Source organism: Hylaeus anthracinus, unplaced genomic scaffold (assembly GCF_026225885.1).
Source record: "Hylaeus anthracinus isolate JK02 unplaced genomic scaffold, UHH_iyHylAnth1.0_haploid 0, whole genome shotgun sequence".
NCBI lineage: Eukaryota > Metazoa > Arthropoda > Insecta > Hymenoptera > Colletidae > Hylaeus > Hylaeus anthracinus.
Window position 1 is genome coordinate 14,851,565 of NW_026533254.1, and position 14,736 is coordinate 14,866,300.

The following is a 14,736-nucleotide window of genomic DNA, read 5'->3' on the forward strand; positions in this document are numbered from 1 at the left end:
GAATCTCGTTCACGCGCGAGTGTGTTCGTTGAAATTCACCGCGTGAAATAATATAACGCTGCGCGGCTACAACGAGGGAAATTTATCCTCGAATTACCAGCAGCGAATCTATTGACAGGCCTCGAACGACGTACAGGCACGAGCATGTGCATCACCACCTGGACAATACATGAACCACGCTGGAGCCACCGAAGTGGATGATTTATCAGCGGGCCGCGTGTGGCGGGAAAATGATACAAAATGACGCCAGCCGATCGAGCGTTCGCCGTTTTGGATTTTTATTCCGTTCCACGTCGACAAACGACCCGCTATCGACATTCTGCTGCACGACAGTTTAATCGATACATACGAGTGTGAAAACATGTGCTCCACTCGATAGAACGGTCCGGCGTGGCATTGATTTTCGACAGGAAAATTCTACCACAGCGATATATTTGCGACAGTGGTTTCCAAACTTTTTGGAAGACACCCCTATCCCTCAAAGTAAGAGAAACTTCAGGACAGAGTAATAATTATTAATAATTAGAGTAGCACTAAACAAAATTCAGCAGAACCGAACAAAACTGAACAGATCCGAAAAAAAATATACGATACTAAACAAAAGCGAACAATACTGAGTCGTATCGAATAAAACGCGCCTCATCCGGCAAGAGTCGGTACGATCTTGGATCGCGTTACCAGCTCGATCAGGCCCCTGGTTATTATCTCGACGACAAATAAAGCATTTTATACGCAGCCGATAATTCATCGTGGCCACGGTCGTGGAATGTAGCGAGATGTTAAATCGATAAAGTGTTTCGCGGTGGGGCAAAAGACTAAGCGAAACAGGGGGGCAGAGAGAAGGCGAAGAATTATGAGAGTTATTACGGAGTTCGTCGAACGGGTCTTACTTGTCCAGAGCCAACCGAGAGATCACGGTGTATATATCTCGTGCTCACTTTCTGCCCTTTCGAGGAAACGCTCCGACGCATCCTAGATGCACTCCCAGTTAACGGATATGGGGGTAATTACATTCATTTCGTAAAACACCATCGTGCCCGATTATTATCGTTGCCGAACAGGAAGAGCGTACGGCACCCTTTGAATGGAAAATAGTTAATTCTCCAATTAAGGATTGCAAATCGTATCGGTGTAAGGTTTCCATTACGCTATTTTTAAGGTCGATCCTTGAACGAAATTTATTCAAAACTGTTGGATAATCAGACTATCTGCGAAATAAGGCAAAAATTCAGAATACTGTTGAATCACACAGCATAATACATGGTCTAATAGCGTGATGCAGAAACAAAGATCTCATTTGAAGGTGGTATAGGCTCGCGACTACATGTATTCATTGAATGAGAACTGTAGCACATAATTCCGTAATGAAGGAGGAAATATGATGGCCTGGGATAGGTGTAGTTGGGACCCAAGCGGAATGGTACGAGAGATTAAGGTTAACCGTGCAAGTAGAGAGATCCGTGCGACGATAATGCAGGTGGTTTCCTAGAAATCAGGTGTAAAATATGCGAGGCGCGCGTGTGTCGTACGCGCATTCACGTAAGCGGCCAGGGAATTGCAAATCGGCGAACGAGGGGAGATTTACGGATCGCGTTTATGCAAACAATAATGCGGGCCTGGTCATAGAACCCGAGCTGAACGAAGGTAAGACGGTATCCGAGTCGGCAAAGGATATCGACGTACAAGAATTGGCGGTGTTAAAGCTCGAACGTCGAGGTTAGGTCGTTCCCTCGATGATTCACCGGATAATGGAGACGAATGCGGTCATAACTCCTCGTCTCCGTGCAACGTGTGTATACTGAAACGCCGTGTTCTGCCTCTTGCCTATTCGGCCCGGTACCGTTCTCGGGACCCCGAGACTTGATACGCTTCGCGTAATTTTCCTCTCCCGTTGCTTAGTTTTCGTCTGAGATGCTGCGCAATTAACGCGTCGAAACAGTCCACCAAAGACGCTCTACGTTCGAAAGTGTTTCCTTTTAACACTACAGCTACAAACTTTTGCTACGGAACCGAAGGGGAGAGAAACAAGAGGATTACGCCGTACGAGGTATTTCAGATGCGAGAGTTAGGTGATATGTTAAACCAGCTAATAGCGCGTTATGAATTACAAACCGTTTAATGAATAAAGTATATAGAACACGTACGCCCGTCAATTGACGTTTTTTGCCCAGTTTCAGCGAGGTACCTGTTGCCCCGTTATTGGCTTCCATTACGTGCACGTGGTTGCGCCTACTCACGGGAACAGAGAGAAAGGTCGAACGGTTCGGGTACGGTTGGGGAGCTGGGGAAACGCAATAAAACGGAGACTTTCGTCGAATCGTTATCGAAGGTCTGGCAAAGCAAGGGCGAGGAGCGATCGCGAACTGGCCACGTTCACCGAAGGAGGATAATCGCCACGCAATTTCTTGCCTCTTTGCTTTGGAGCGGTTTCACACCTCGGTCGTTCCTTCTCCTTCCGTTCTGCGTTCTCCTCTCGGCCAGCCGCAAACCCCATCGAGTCAGCGCGGGCATCGAGGTAAAAGGTTAACTTGATAACCACGCGGTAACCGCGGACTAACCGCTGGTGAGCCCAGCGGGGCCGAGTGCATCGCTGCGAGAGAGTCCAACGCGAGCCAACACGTACGAGCAACTACCGTAAGAGCCCTCCGTAAGCGTCGTCATGTTTTCCCTTCGCTACTTAGAGACCCGTGATTGCGGTCGCAACGACTTACCATGCCACTTTAAATGGCTGCATATTCCCTTGGTAATCGCACGGTCCGCGTCTTCGTTGAACAATCCGTGGCACGAGATATCACTTAGCCGGCCAGGTGCAACTCCTGCTGCGCACTCTTCCAAAAAATGTTTGCCGCCCTCCGAGCCTCTTCGACCTAGATCCTTAAATTACGATCGTTAAGGATAGCGGCTCTCTCTTTGTTGTCAGGGTATTTGAGGAAATTTTGTTTTTATTGGATCGAGTCGTAAGTATTAGGTTCATGGATAGTCGTCCGACGTGTTCTTTTTTCTCACCGTTTTCTCACCCTCAAAAACTATCCCATCTTTTGCTTAGCTTTACTATTTTATTTGATGTTTTTCATTCATGTGGCAATACTATGAACTAATCAGAAATGTATACAAGTCGCAGTGCGTTAGCAAGTTGTTGACACTGTTTCTCTGCGCAGCTTGAATTTTATTTTTATTTTCTAATCGCGTGGCCCAAAGGATTAACCGATGTTTTAACTCGCATCAGTCTCTCCTATCCTATCGTCCAACTGTTTACGCGTCGATGAATGCTAATATCGTGCTCGAGGCGTCCGACACCGACGCCTTTTACACGTACATTGCTGTTAATGTAATCCAGATATTATCGATATTTCGTCCCCGGGGGGGTGTGAATTGACCGGGACCGATCGAACAGGAACACCCTATCGACGATCGACAGTCGAGTTTACTTCTCGCTTTCCACTTAGCGCCAACATGACCGTACATCCTGTTACATTAGCAGCCTATTTGTAAAGATTGAAACCACCCGCGGTCCAACAGTGCCGCGAAGGTGTGTTCGAGCAGGAGGCGATCGTTCGCAGCGTGCGCTCTCCCAGCGGGGGTCGCTTGTTCCTTTCTTCTTGGTGACTCTTCGATACAACGTGCCCCTCGAACTCGCTCATCGGCCTTGTAACTTCGCGCCATCACGTTTGAAGGCACCTGGGAATAAATAATTAAACTCACGCAAACCATCGGAGTTATGACTTATCACACTTACTTACTCTATATAGTAAACACAGTAATCTGTACTAGTCAATAGAAATTCTTATCGAGGAAGAATTTTAGATTGGAATGACTCCGGTTCAGATTTTTGAGGCACCTCTTGTTCGATACTTTTTTTCTTATCGCCAAAAGTAAGCGAATTATTCAGGTGGCCTGTTTTAAATGCCTCACCCTTTATATTAACCAACAGAATTATTCTACCACCGATTTATTTCACCGAGTATCACTGCCATTTCCATCCAGACCGCGACCTCTTCGTACCAGAGTTCCCCAGCATCCCTACTCATCTCTCTTTCCTCCTTCTTCCACTCTTGCTCGAATCTTTGGCTCGCCCAACAGCCATACTCCTGGCTTGGCAGGAACGGTTGTACGTGGGTACGTGGAGTAATCAATTAATTTACCGCAGTGCAGTACGCAGGCATCTTCCATCTCGCCCTCGTGCTCCGCCTGGTCGTCCACGACGATCCCCGTTTCCTTTGTAAGCGCGCGTCCGTGTGGACACCACAGACCCCGGCTCGGATATTCTTCGAGATTGAGTCTAGAGAGCCGGGACGGATCGCGGGGATCCATTAGCTTTTATATGCGCGTAGAGGGCCCGGGCGTACGTACGTAGATGCTGCATCGAGATAACGATGCCATACCTCCTCGATCGGTCGAGCGTCACGATAATTAGAAAATTAAATTGTCTGCTTGATCCTGGGACGCTGACTACGCCGGCACCGCGAGCCAGCCCTTCGAAAAGAGACCCTTGCACCTGCTAATCTATACAGTAATCCATGTTAGTCAAGAAAATGCTAGTCACGACAAATTCTTGTCAAGTGAATAGATACACAACACTAGAAATACAAAATGATATTTTCAACTATTACATTGGCAAACTAGAATTACACGCTGTAGATAGTTCGACTGTTTACGTTTCCTATGAAGGTATGCAACTGCACCGAAGTTTGGTACGTGGAATGTATTTGCGTGTTTCTGCCCAACCATTTTTGTAACGGGTTCGATTCACCTGTTCATCTTTCTCTGAGTTCAAGTCCAAATCTGACGAAATGAATTCTCAAAACGCGTCTTTTTCACTTAGAACAGCGTATCGTCCACCGATGGATGGATGGCGCGCTGAGGGAGTATACGCGAAACCGGATTTCTTGCCCTTCCGTCTTTTTTTCCTGCAGGTTCGCGCGGAAGGAAAGAGAGAGCCTGATAGATTTACTACAAATGCAAAGAGTCCTGGTCGAAAGCCGGGGAGACTCTACGATATCTTAGCCGGTCCACAGATAGGCTCGGGAGATAACCCGAGGGCTGGTGGGTGGTTGATTTAATGCCAACGAGGCGGCGGCGGAACGTCGAGTAACCCCGAAGCGAGGGCTGCACGGCCGCGGGGGTGACTCTCTGATATTTTAATACGACGGGGAGCGTGATGCTCGGTCATCCATCTAACGCCGCGAGAGCCGCGAGGTGCGTGTGCACGCTCGGTTTTGCATGCGGGAAGAGAAGCCGCTCTCGTTCTGTAACAGGAAGGAAGACAGTTTGTTACCATTATCTCCGTTTTCGCCTTTGCGCTCCACTCCCCGCTCCACCGAACCAGGAAATGCTCGACAAATTCTCCAGTAACTTCAATCATCGACTCCTTGAATCCTATTAAGGGGATGTTCTACTGTAGGGCCGTGAGAGACGCGTTTCTCTTGGAATTCTTTTCAGAGACACCGATGGTACTTGCTGTATTTATTTGGACGTACTTTAACCCTTTGCACTCTACGCCATCTCGTCATCATATGAGACAAGAATCTGTTTGTTTTTGCTCACTTGGAAGACCGCGATTGCTTGAAGCTTGCATATTAGTACATAGGAATAGTATGCCACTAAAATTACAACCCAAGGTTATTTTACAAGAATGACAATGTAGGGGATACTCGAAGTTTTTCCAAAGACGCGTCACTTCTGTTTAAGAGAAGCGATTATGGTGCCCGGACACCGTTCACGTATCATCACGTCGAGATCGGCAGAGGAAGGGGCGTGCGAACAAGCCAGCCTGCCAGGGTGGATCCTCGTAGACCGCGTCTAGGCAGAAGAGCATTTCTTTCTCGATTAGGTTCCCACATATTACCAAGCCACCCCCGCGACGTCCGCATCTTAGGTTCCTCTGGCTTGGTACATCCGTGTGCGAGGCTCGCTCGCGCTGGCTTAAGCAACGTTTCGACGTTGTTTTTTGTGTCTGGCGGGCCCTTCGCTGGCCAGGTCCAGGGCCCGCTACGATTTAGTGGCCCTAATTGCAGGGTTCGGCTATTTAATTACCGGGTTTGGGGCCCCGCCGCGATCGTCCCTGACCCCCCTATACGCCCGGTCAAAATGCGAGTACATTCATACTGGCTAGCACACGTAGAGACGTGTCCCGAGCCGGGTCCACCCACAAAGAATCGTGCCAATTCTCTCCTTTGACCCGAAACCATGCTCGCGACAAGTGCGCAGCATCGTCTTCCCTTGAACTTTCATCGTCGTGGCCACCTTTGGCCTCTTTTTATCTGTTTGTCTTACTATCGACGATTCCGTCGACGTTAACTTTAGGGATCGCGCTTAAATGGGGTAAGAAAGTCGACTATTGAAAAATATCTTTTATTAGGTCAGATTATGTCAGTTGAAATTAATGTAGAGAGGTTTTAACAACTCGCACATCGGCCATTTTTGCGCCTGTCGGTAGTTAACTTCTGGCATGTTTGGGTCCTATAGGTTTCCGAAGAATAATTTTTTGTTAAGGAGAATTTATATATAAATTCATTTGATCTCACTTCATTTTAAATAGAAACTTCCTTACAATGACAGTGTCATCTTTTGTTCTTTATTTTATTATTAAAAAACAAAATCTTACAGCCTTGTACTCCGTTCGAAAAACCTTGTATACTGCATACTTTCTGTGTATAATATTCATATTTGCCCAAGCAGCAGATGCACAGAATCCGCAGTTTAGCCATGACACAAAACTGTCCGTTTATCAACCGTGTTATCATCGCGAAGTCGTGACTTACGTCACGGCGAGTCGTGGCTTCGCGTCGCACGAAGACGGGCCTTCGCCAACCGATGCGTCGCTTTCCATCGAACGAGCAGCGATATATCCAACTGGCCAGCCACCATTTTACTCTACACCCACGTATCACTTTACGTGCCCCACTCGTCGCGCGTCCTCCTACCACGAGGCTGCACGACCAAGCATATATCACCTTTTGCTCGCACCTTGGCCCACCTTCCTGCGAAGCCCGCTGCTGCACCGGCACCGCGGTCACTCGGCGCCATTTTGGTACCCACCTCTCGATCTCTGTTCGCTCGCTCGGAAATACTTGCGAATCTTCGCTGCAACAAATTTTACTTTAGATACAGACGTTAACGTTCCTAAACCACTCTCTTTTGAGCAAACTTTGCAAAATTAAATAGGGTAAAAAATACTCTTTAATATTTAGTAGAGTAAATATTCGTTATCCAGGTGTAACGAATACTTTCAATCTCAATTTAGTTTCATGAAAATAATTTTGCTTTAATTTTAGTTTCTTTCTGAAGTTTAATTTATATCTTGCTATCGTTACTAAAATGACTCGTTACTTAAGTACTGGTCAGACATTTCTAATAAATATTGTCTATGTATTATCAACTGAATCAAGATACTCGAATACTCATTCATCGTCGTCATCAGCCAACGATGCAGCAACTGCAGTCGCCTGCGACCGAGTCGAACAAAGAACATCGGACGAAACACTCGACGATACGTCCCACGCAAAACGCCCGGCGTAAATTCATGCGAACGTCAGTCGATTCTTTCTTTCGATCCTACCTAATAACAGGCTGCAAATCTCCGGGCTGGGCTACCAAATGATTGATAAGTCCATAAAGTATTGCACGTGTCCTGCTGGTCCTGTTTGGCGTTGCCGATGGTGGTCGACTTGTCGATGCAAGTACGCGCGAAATTAATATCCCGAACAACTTTCATTGAGTAGAATAAAGTATACTTCGTACGCCTCGAGTTACTTGTGGTAAGACATTTCTCTTAACACGGTTTTTATAGGTACTTGTGTACTTTCATTACTTTATTCTTCATCGTCTTTTTTCTTTATTTACATTCAAAATTATATTAAGCTACGTTGTTTGAGAAAATTATCCATCATAACGTAACCTACCACGTTTTCATATCTCTAAACAATAGTAGAATACCATGAAATTAATGTTCTCGAACGCCAGTCTTACGGTGAACGCGTCAAACAGAAAGCAGCCGTGGGTAAGCGACACTCGTTATTTTTCAAAGTTGATCATCGAAGTTCACGTATGTGGATAATGTATAGCAGGCCTGAAGAGGTTAACGTGTGCGTGGCAGAGTTTTTTGGCCGCGGGTGACGCGGTGACGAGATGATGACCGACCCCGAAGTCGGAATCATCGTGATTACCCCGCCCGCGTAACCCGTAATGCGAACCCAACCACCAGACCGACTGCCACCGTTGCCATGTACTCCTTCATTTTTTATTCGTATGCTTCTCATCCACACCGTTCCTTGCTATTCGAGTACGATACCTATTCCCAATGTGTTCGCTAATTTATATTATTAGCTGGACGGGAACTGATCACCTTCATTTTTCACCGACAGCTCGCACGACTCCGGAATTATTCCCATTCGTCGTGGATAAGTTCGAGCGAGTTTCTTTTGCCGCTCACGAACGAATTAATTGGAACGCTTCGTTGGTAATTAACACTGCTCGTATTTGAGTTTTAAGGCAGTGAATTTACTTTTGGAGTGTTGAGTTGCTGGGTGGACGATTCGTTCGGGGATGGGATGCTCCGTGAACCAAAAGAGAAACGTTATACAGTTACGGAGAAAATGATTTTCGCGTAACCTTTTACATTAATAATCTCGCGACCGCTGACGTGAATTCACGCCACTTCAAATTCTATTCCTGGTTATGAAAAAATTATAAAAATCTGTTTATTTTATATACGACATATTTACAACATCGATAATTCGGGGATATAAAAGTAGTCGAAATTCTATCGCAATGTGCTACATATAAAAATTGCGTGGTCGTGCGAGGGTTGAAACAACTGTCACCGTCTATCGTGACCGAGTCGACGGGAAATTTACGCGTTAACGTATTTCCTGAACCCGTCGAACCCTCTTTTTCGCCGTCCGGAAAGGGAAACATTCGTTTTGCTAAGAACGTCTAAAAAAGCTAGGGATCGAGGACCACTAGGGTGGTGTCGTCGGACCTAAAGTACAACGGGAAGTTTTACTCTTCCGTACACGCGTACGTTTTCTCCAACAGCGATTCATTGTTATCTCGTACTGTTTATAAAATAATTATAATTATACATCGTTTCTAATATAACTAACGGTGCCAGACTACCATAATTTCTCAAAAAAATTCTCGCTACATCCATTTTACAGTTACGTAGAGTGTAGAAAATAAATTTCTAGGTAATAATACTCTCGTGGTAGGGAACAGACTCGTGAGTAGAATCGCTATGACACCATTATACCAAGCGAGGATTAATTGCAAACCTGGTAAGCTGCATCTACGTGAGAGCATACGAAGATCGAGTATTTACGGAATCGTCTATCTCGCACTTAGCAGACTCCACGCGACGGGGATTGAAAATTTTAATTGACAAGGCGAGCTTCGTTATTCGTCTCGTCAAGGATGTATACCTAATTCTCTGTTTACCTCTAGTCTCTTCCGTTGTAAGAAAATTTTCACGAAATCATTGTATCGCAAGTAAAGGCTGTTGTTGGATTCCCTTTTTAAAAAAGTCCTTCGATTTTTCATTGAAAAACTTTTCCAAGTCAAAGACATTTTGATTACTTTTCGGTCCCCCTGATATTATAATTCGAACGCTAATGAGCCTTCATCTCGCATGGTCAGGTAAAAGGTAATGCGTCCATCGTCCGCAAATATATAAAGTAACAACCGGGGATAAATCGTTCCGCAGACGTCGTCATGCTGGACATTCGGCGAGTCGATTAACCGGGCAGCAACGAGAAACCTTCCACCCCACCGTTGGGAACGCGCGAGAGTTTTAATTGTAGACCGCGGCCACCTAAGGGGGAGGCTATTATTCTTTCTCTCGTCGGTAACGCGCCCGATCCGCTTCTTCGGGACTCGAAGAAAAGAGAAGAGAAACGGGAAAGGGAGAAAGATATAATAACAGAGCACCCGGCCCGCTCTCGCGGCTCCAAAGAAACGGCCATCCGTTCTTTTCGTCCGTCCGTCCACCCGACTGGCAGTCTCATATCCAAGAGGAACGCACGAGTCTCCAGCGGCACAATTTTTCATCCACCGCTGCTCACGCACGCCTCTTCCCGCCTACCTCGGTGCCCTACGTTGCCCGTCATTCATCATCCCTTAACGCGATCGGCGTTTACTTTATTTCAGAAAAAACTCCGCGGCGTCACCTGGCCGGATATCGATACGGTGGATCGACCTACCCCGGAATGAGAACGTTCACCATGGGCCATCCCGCGAACCTTCGATCAATCGCGCCCTTAATTAGCCAGACATAATTCACTCTTTAATCAGGAAGGTTGAAGGGATACTCTTTTATTTTTACCAGCTTCGGGGCTATTCTCATTCTGATTCTTTTCCTGCTGCTACTGCAGTTAATTTATAGAATAGCTTTATCATTTGATACCTACCGTGGACGTTGGTGCGAATTCATATTTTCAAAGAAGAATTGCGACTGAAATGTATTTTATTCTTGACGAGTATTTTAGAATGATTTTATAACGGATGTAATTCTTTTCGTCCGAAAGTTTTGTCCTACCTACTCAACATTCACTATATTTGCTTCAGCTTTGTCTTCATCTATTGTCCCTTTGATAAAAGTCCCTGAAGAAACTAACAACCCTGATGAAACGTCAAAGTATCTTATCCAAAGGACACAGCCTACTTCCAAAAGCCTCGATATCAATCGTTACAGAACCAGGTCGTGAAAATCCCCAAAATCAAGAACAACTCTCCGTAGAGTAACTTCGTAACAACCCGATCGCCGAGGATAACGTTGCGGCAACTCGAGGGAGCATCGTCGTAGTCGCGATTCTTGTAAATATTGTAGCGCGGAAGTACAGTATAAAGTTACCCCTTCACGAGGGGGCGTCCGCGTCCCTCGGTGTCCCAGGATGCTCTGAAAGGGAGCAGAAGGGTGGCGTACAGTGGCCGTGGAAGGCGTAAAATAAAACTCCGACAATCGACTGCGGGCTAAGTTTAAAGAGCGTCTCGGTTCCCTTGAACTATCCTGCCCGGGGAGACGGCGAAGACTTTGTCGGCAGGGCCGTCTCGGTGTCAGCGAAGCAATCCTTTGGGTCCTTCCATAACATTTTAGCCGGTGGTGAATGGAGATCACACGCGGTTCCCACTGTATCGAGTTACAGGCCAAGGGAGACGCGCACCAAGAAAGAGCAAGAAACACTCGAGGCATTATGCGTCCGAGGGAGAATACGAATCCATTCACCGGCAATCATCCGTTCACCCAAGCGTTCCTGCTCGCCGTCTCGTTCATTCATTCCTCACCGTCGATGGAACTAGCTCGAGTAATTCACGCTGAAACGGGGGAAACTGCCTGGGTGAATCGTAGGAGGATGAAAAAAGGCTTCCATGTAGTTCCGAGGCGGACGCTCGCTTGGAATTCACCGTTCATCGATGCAATCGCTATCGAACGAGCCGTGCCTACGAGTAGAAAGTGCACTCGACGATTGTTGGTTAAATGTCGCAACTATAATGCACACCGTCATGCCGTTTCAGCGCGCCAACATGGCGCTTCGACCGTCTGGTCGATACACTCTGTCCACCTGGTTGTATCTTCCAAGTTTTTTAACCCATCAGCTGCAACGATCGCCATTAAGGGATTTTGGAATTTTACGTATCGGCGCCAGAAATATATTTGGTACGCTTGACCGTTTAGTTTCATTCCACATATGAGCCCCATTCGTTGCACAAATCATGTACAATGAAATTATGTACAAATAATAATATTGACGTAACCACTGTACCAAGTGCTTTAACATTTAAATTCAAGATCTGTCGAAAAGTGAAGTTCATCGATTTGTGCAGTGAACGACTAATATGTATCAAAAATTCGAATGTGTCTTTGAATTTTTCTTAAAAATTGGCGCGAACTTTCTGGATAATAAGTCAAAGCATTGCAGTCTCAGATTGCAATTTACTGAATTTGCTTTCAATTTTATTTCGCACCCTGGATTAGCTCGCCTTGCGCGCCACTGACGTACTCTATATCCTAGTATTATGTTACACCACGTGTTACTTTATCGCATTAATCTCTCACGTACGTGCTCGCGATTTTTCAGAAACATTCTCACCTGGTTTTTAATGGAAGCCATAATTCAACGGGGGACTCTATATATCGGACACTTTGTTTAACTTGTAGCACGCCGATAACCAGCTATTTTCTAACCCGAGCCAAATTGAATTAACCGTGCGCCGCGACAAACGCTCGCGAGCCGATTCGATAATTGAATTTTAATTACCGTGCCTCGCCTCGGTGAATAATTGCGCACCGCGAACAGGATACGCTTAACGCGTGCTTCCTATCCTTTAAACAAACGATACCTCATTAACGAGATTGCCAAGGTTCGTTTCCACTGCGACTCGTTCCAAGAATTTCCATTAACCCTTTGACGCTTAAGCGCCCGTATCTCGCGAGGACTCTGTACGTCTCGCGTGTCGCCATCTTGGGTAAGATACGAACTCCTGCGGGTGACTGGTGTCACTCTTCTTGAGCTCAAATAAACAACAATATCGTACCATGGGTTGTGTATTTCTTAACTATGTAGAACAAGGTCTCCCGAACCGTGTTTCGTGGAGATATAAATCCTTGGAATATGTTTTTAAAAAATATCGGCTTGTAGGGGATGATGAGTTTGGAAAATAAAAATTGAAAACAAGTTCGTCGCAAATATTGAATTTCAAGAAAAAGGTTTTGGAAGTTCTCGAGAATGGACATTAGAATGGACATTCCATCTCTGAAACTAAACGTCGAATGAATAAATCTTACATATGCATCGAAATTCTGAAAAATTCGATCATCTTCAAAAAGTCCACGCGAGTCCGATTGAGATTGCCATCGAGATACCGTGAAATTAACAAACCTGTCCCAATGCTGTGACGACACGTTAATATCGCGAGCCCGTCGACTCCCACGCGTGACCTCGCGCAAGAGTATCCGATGGTCGAGAAGAAAAGAAAGGCTCGCCGATGAGGCTGGAGGAGGAGGAAGGAAAGGGCGACCAGCAGCGGCGGCGGAGGGCGAAGAGTACGAAGAGCAACAACGATCAAAGCGAAAGGCAGGGAGGAGGAAGGAGGCAGAGTCGGAGCAGAAGAAGAAGAGATGAAGAAGCAGAAGAAGCAGAAGAAGAAGAAGAAGAAGAAGAAGAAGACGATGACGATGTGGCGGCCGCGACGGTGAACCACGTGATCGCAGCGCGTTTTAATTGGTCGGGAGCGTGGTCTGCGGGCGCGATGGAGGGAGGACGAGTCGGACAGGGAGAGAAAAAGAGGGCAGGGGGAACGCGGTGGGGTTCGTTAGGGTTGCCACGAGGATTAGACAATCGAGGTTGCACGAGGAGGCCCGTTGCGAGGGCGGGCGCTGCTTCTGCCCCACCAGCAACACCTTCCCTGGATGGGAACACACACTTGTGGAGTTCCTGCGGGACGTATACCACGGTCCGCTGCCACTCGACGCACTCTCCTGCTGCACGCACTCGCGTATACGGACACCTATATGCTAAAAGACTAGCAGACGCAGCCGTGGAAGGGACGGAGGAGCGGGAAACAGAGAAAGAGGGAGGAACCGCCTCCGTGGAGGCGCTCCTCTCCTACGTGAGGGACGAAAAAGCTCAGTTATAATTGTTGCACGCCGCGAGCTGCACCTCCAGAGTTCCTCCGTTTAATTGTAACCACCTTCCGCGTTGAACACGCACCGCGTCGAGCATCGGCCACGCGAGTCGTTCTGCGTCCTCGACCGACCTCCTTGTCGACTGACCTCATCCGCTCTGCCTTCTGTGGCCAACAGCCACAGAAATTACTGTGATTACCAGGATATACGAGGGGCTAAGGCAACCTTCCAACGGACTACCGATGTCCGGGACCGCTACCACCTCACGATCGACCATCCACGCCAAGGATCTATAACGGGAGCTGCTATCTCTTCTTCCCTGAACGGTCGATCGTGAAGCAACCTGACGTCTGGGAGACATGTTCATCGACTCGTTCTTGTTCGTTTCAACGCTGGGACGCATCTGGGATCATACGTGGAGTTGACCGCTCGTAGTCGCACGCCATTGGACGCTGCGCGTCGCAACACCGGACACGGATTAAGAGTTCAGTTTCTGTGCAATCCAAGTGCCGAGTCGTTTGTCGTAGCACCGTTATCGAACTAGAAATAGTTACAGACTGGAGGTGTTCAACATGAATTGCGCGTATCAGTACTCGCTGCCTGCACACCCGCAGAACGTCATGGCCATGCCACCGACGGCTGCACAACAACCTCATCATTCCACGGAGACCGAATATCTCGAGGTAAAGTTAAGTTAAATTATTTGTTAGAACAAGCCGCGTTCTCATCTGCAAACTAATTAGGCACGCGTCGTTAGCAACGGTCGATGATATAGTTATTGGTTATCGGAGACATTATTATATTTTCGATATATACAAAATTTTATCCTACATTTTCGATTCAAGTTTTCACATAGAATTACTTCCTACTCGCTTGCACACCAGTTACGGGACACCCTGTATAATTAAGACGTATACGTCCTCTTGTAAAGAAACTAAAATTATCTAATTAAATGTCGACGTATTAACATGAAATTCGAAAGTTACACGGCCTCGTGGAAGGTTAACTTGTAGTTTTTTCGTGTAATTTGAAAAATTCTGCACTCAAAGTTCGTCGCAGAGGTGTACTTAATTTTCCCCACTCAAATTAAAACAAATCCGTAACGAAAAGCGCGTAAT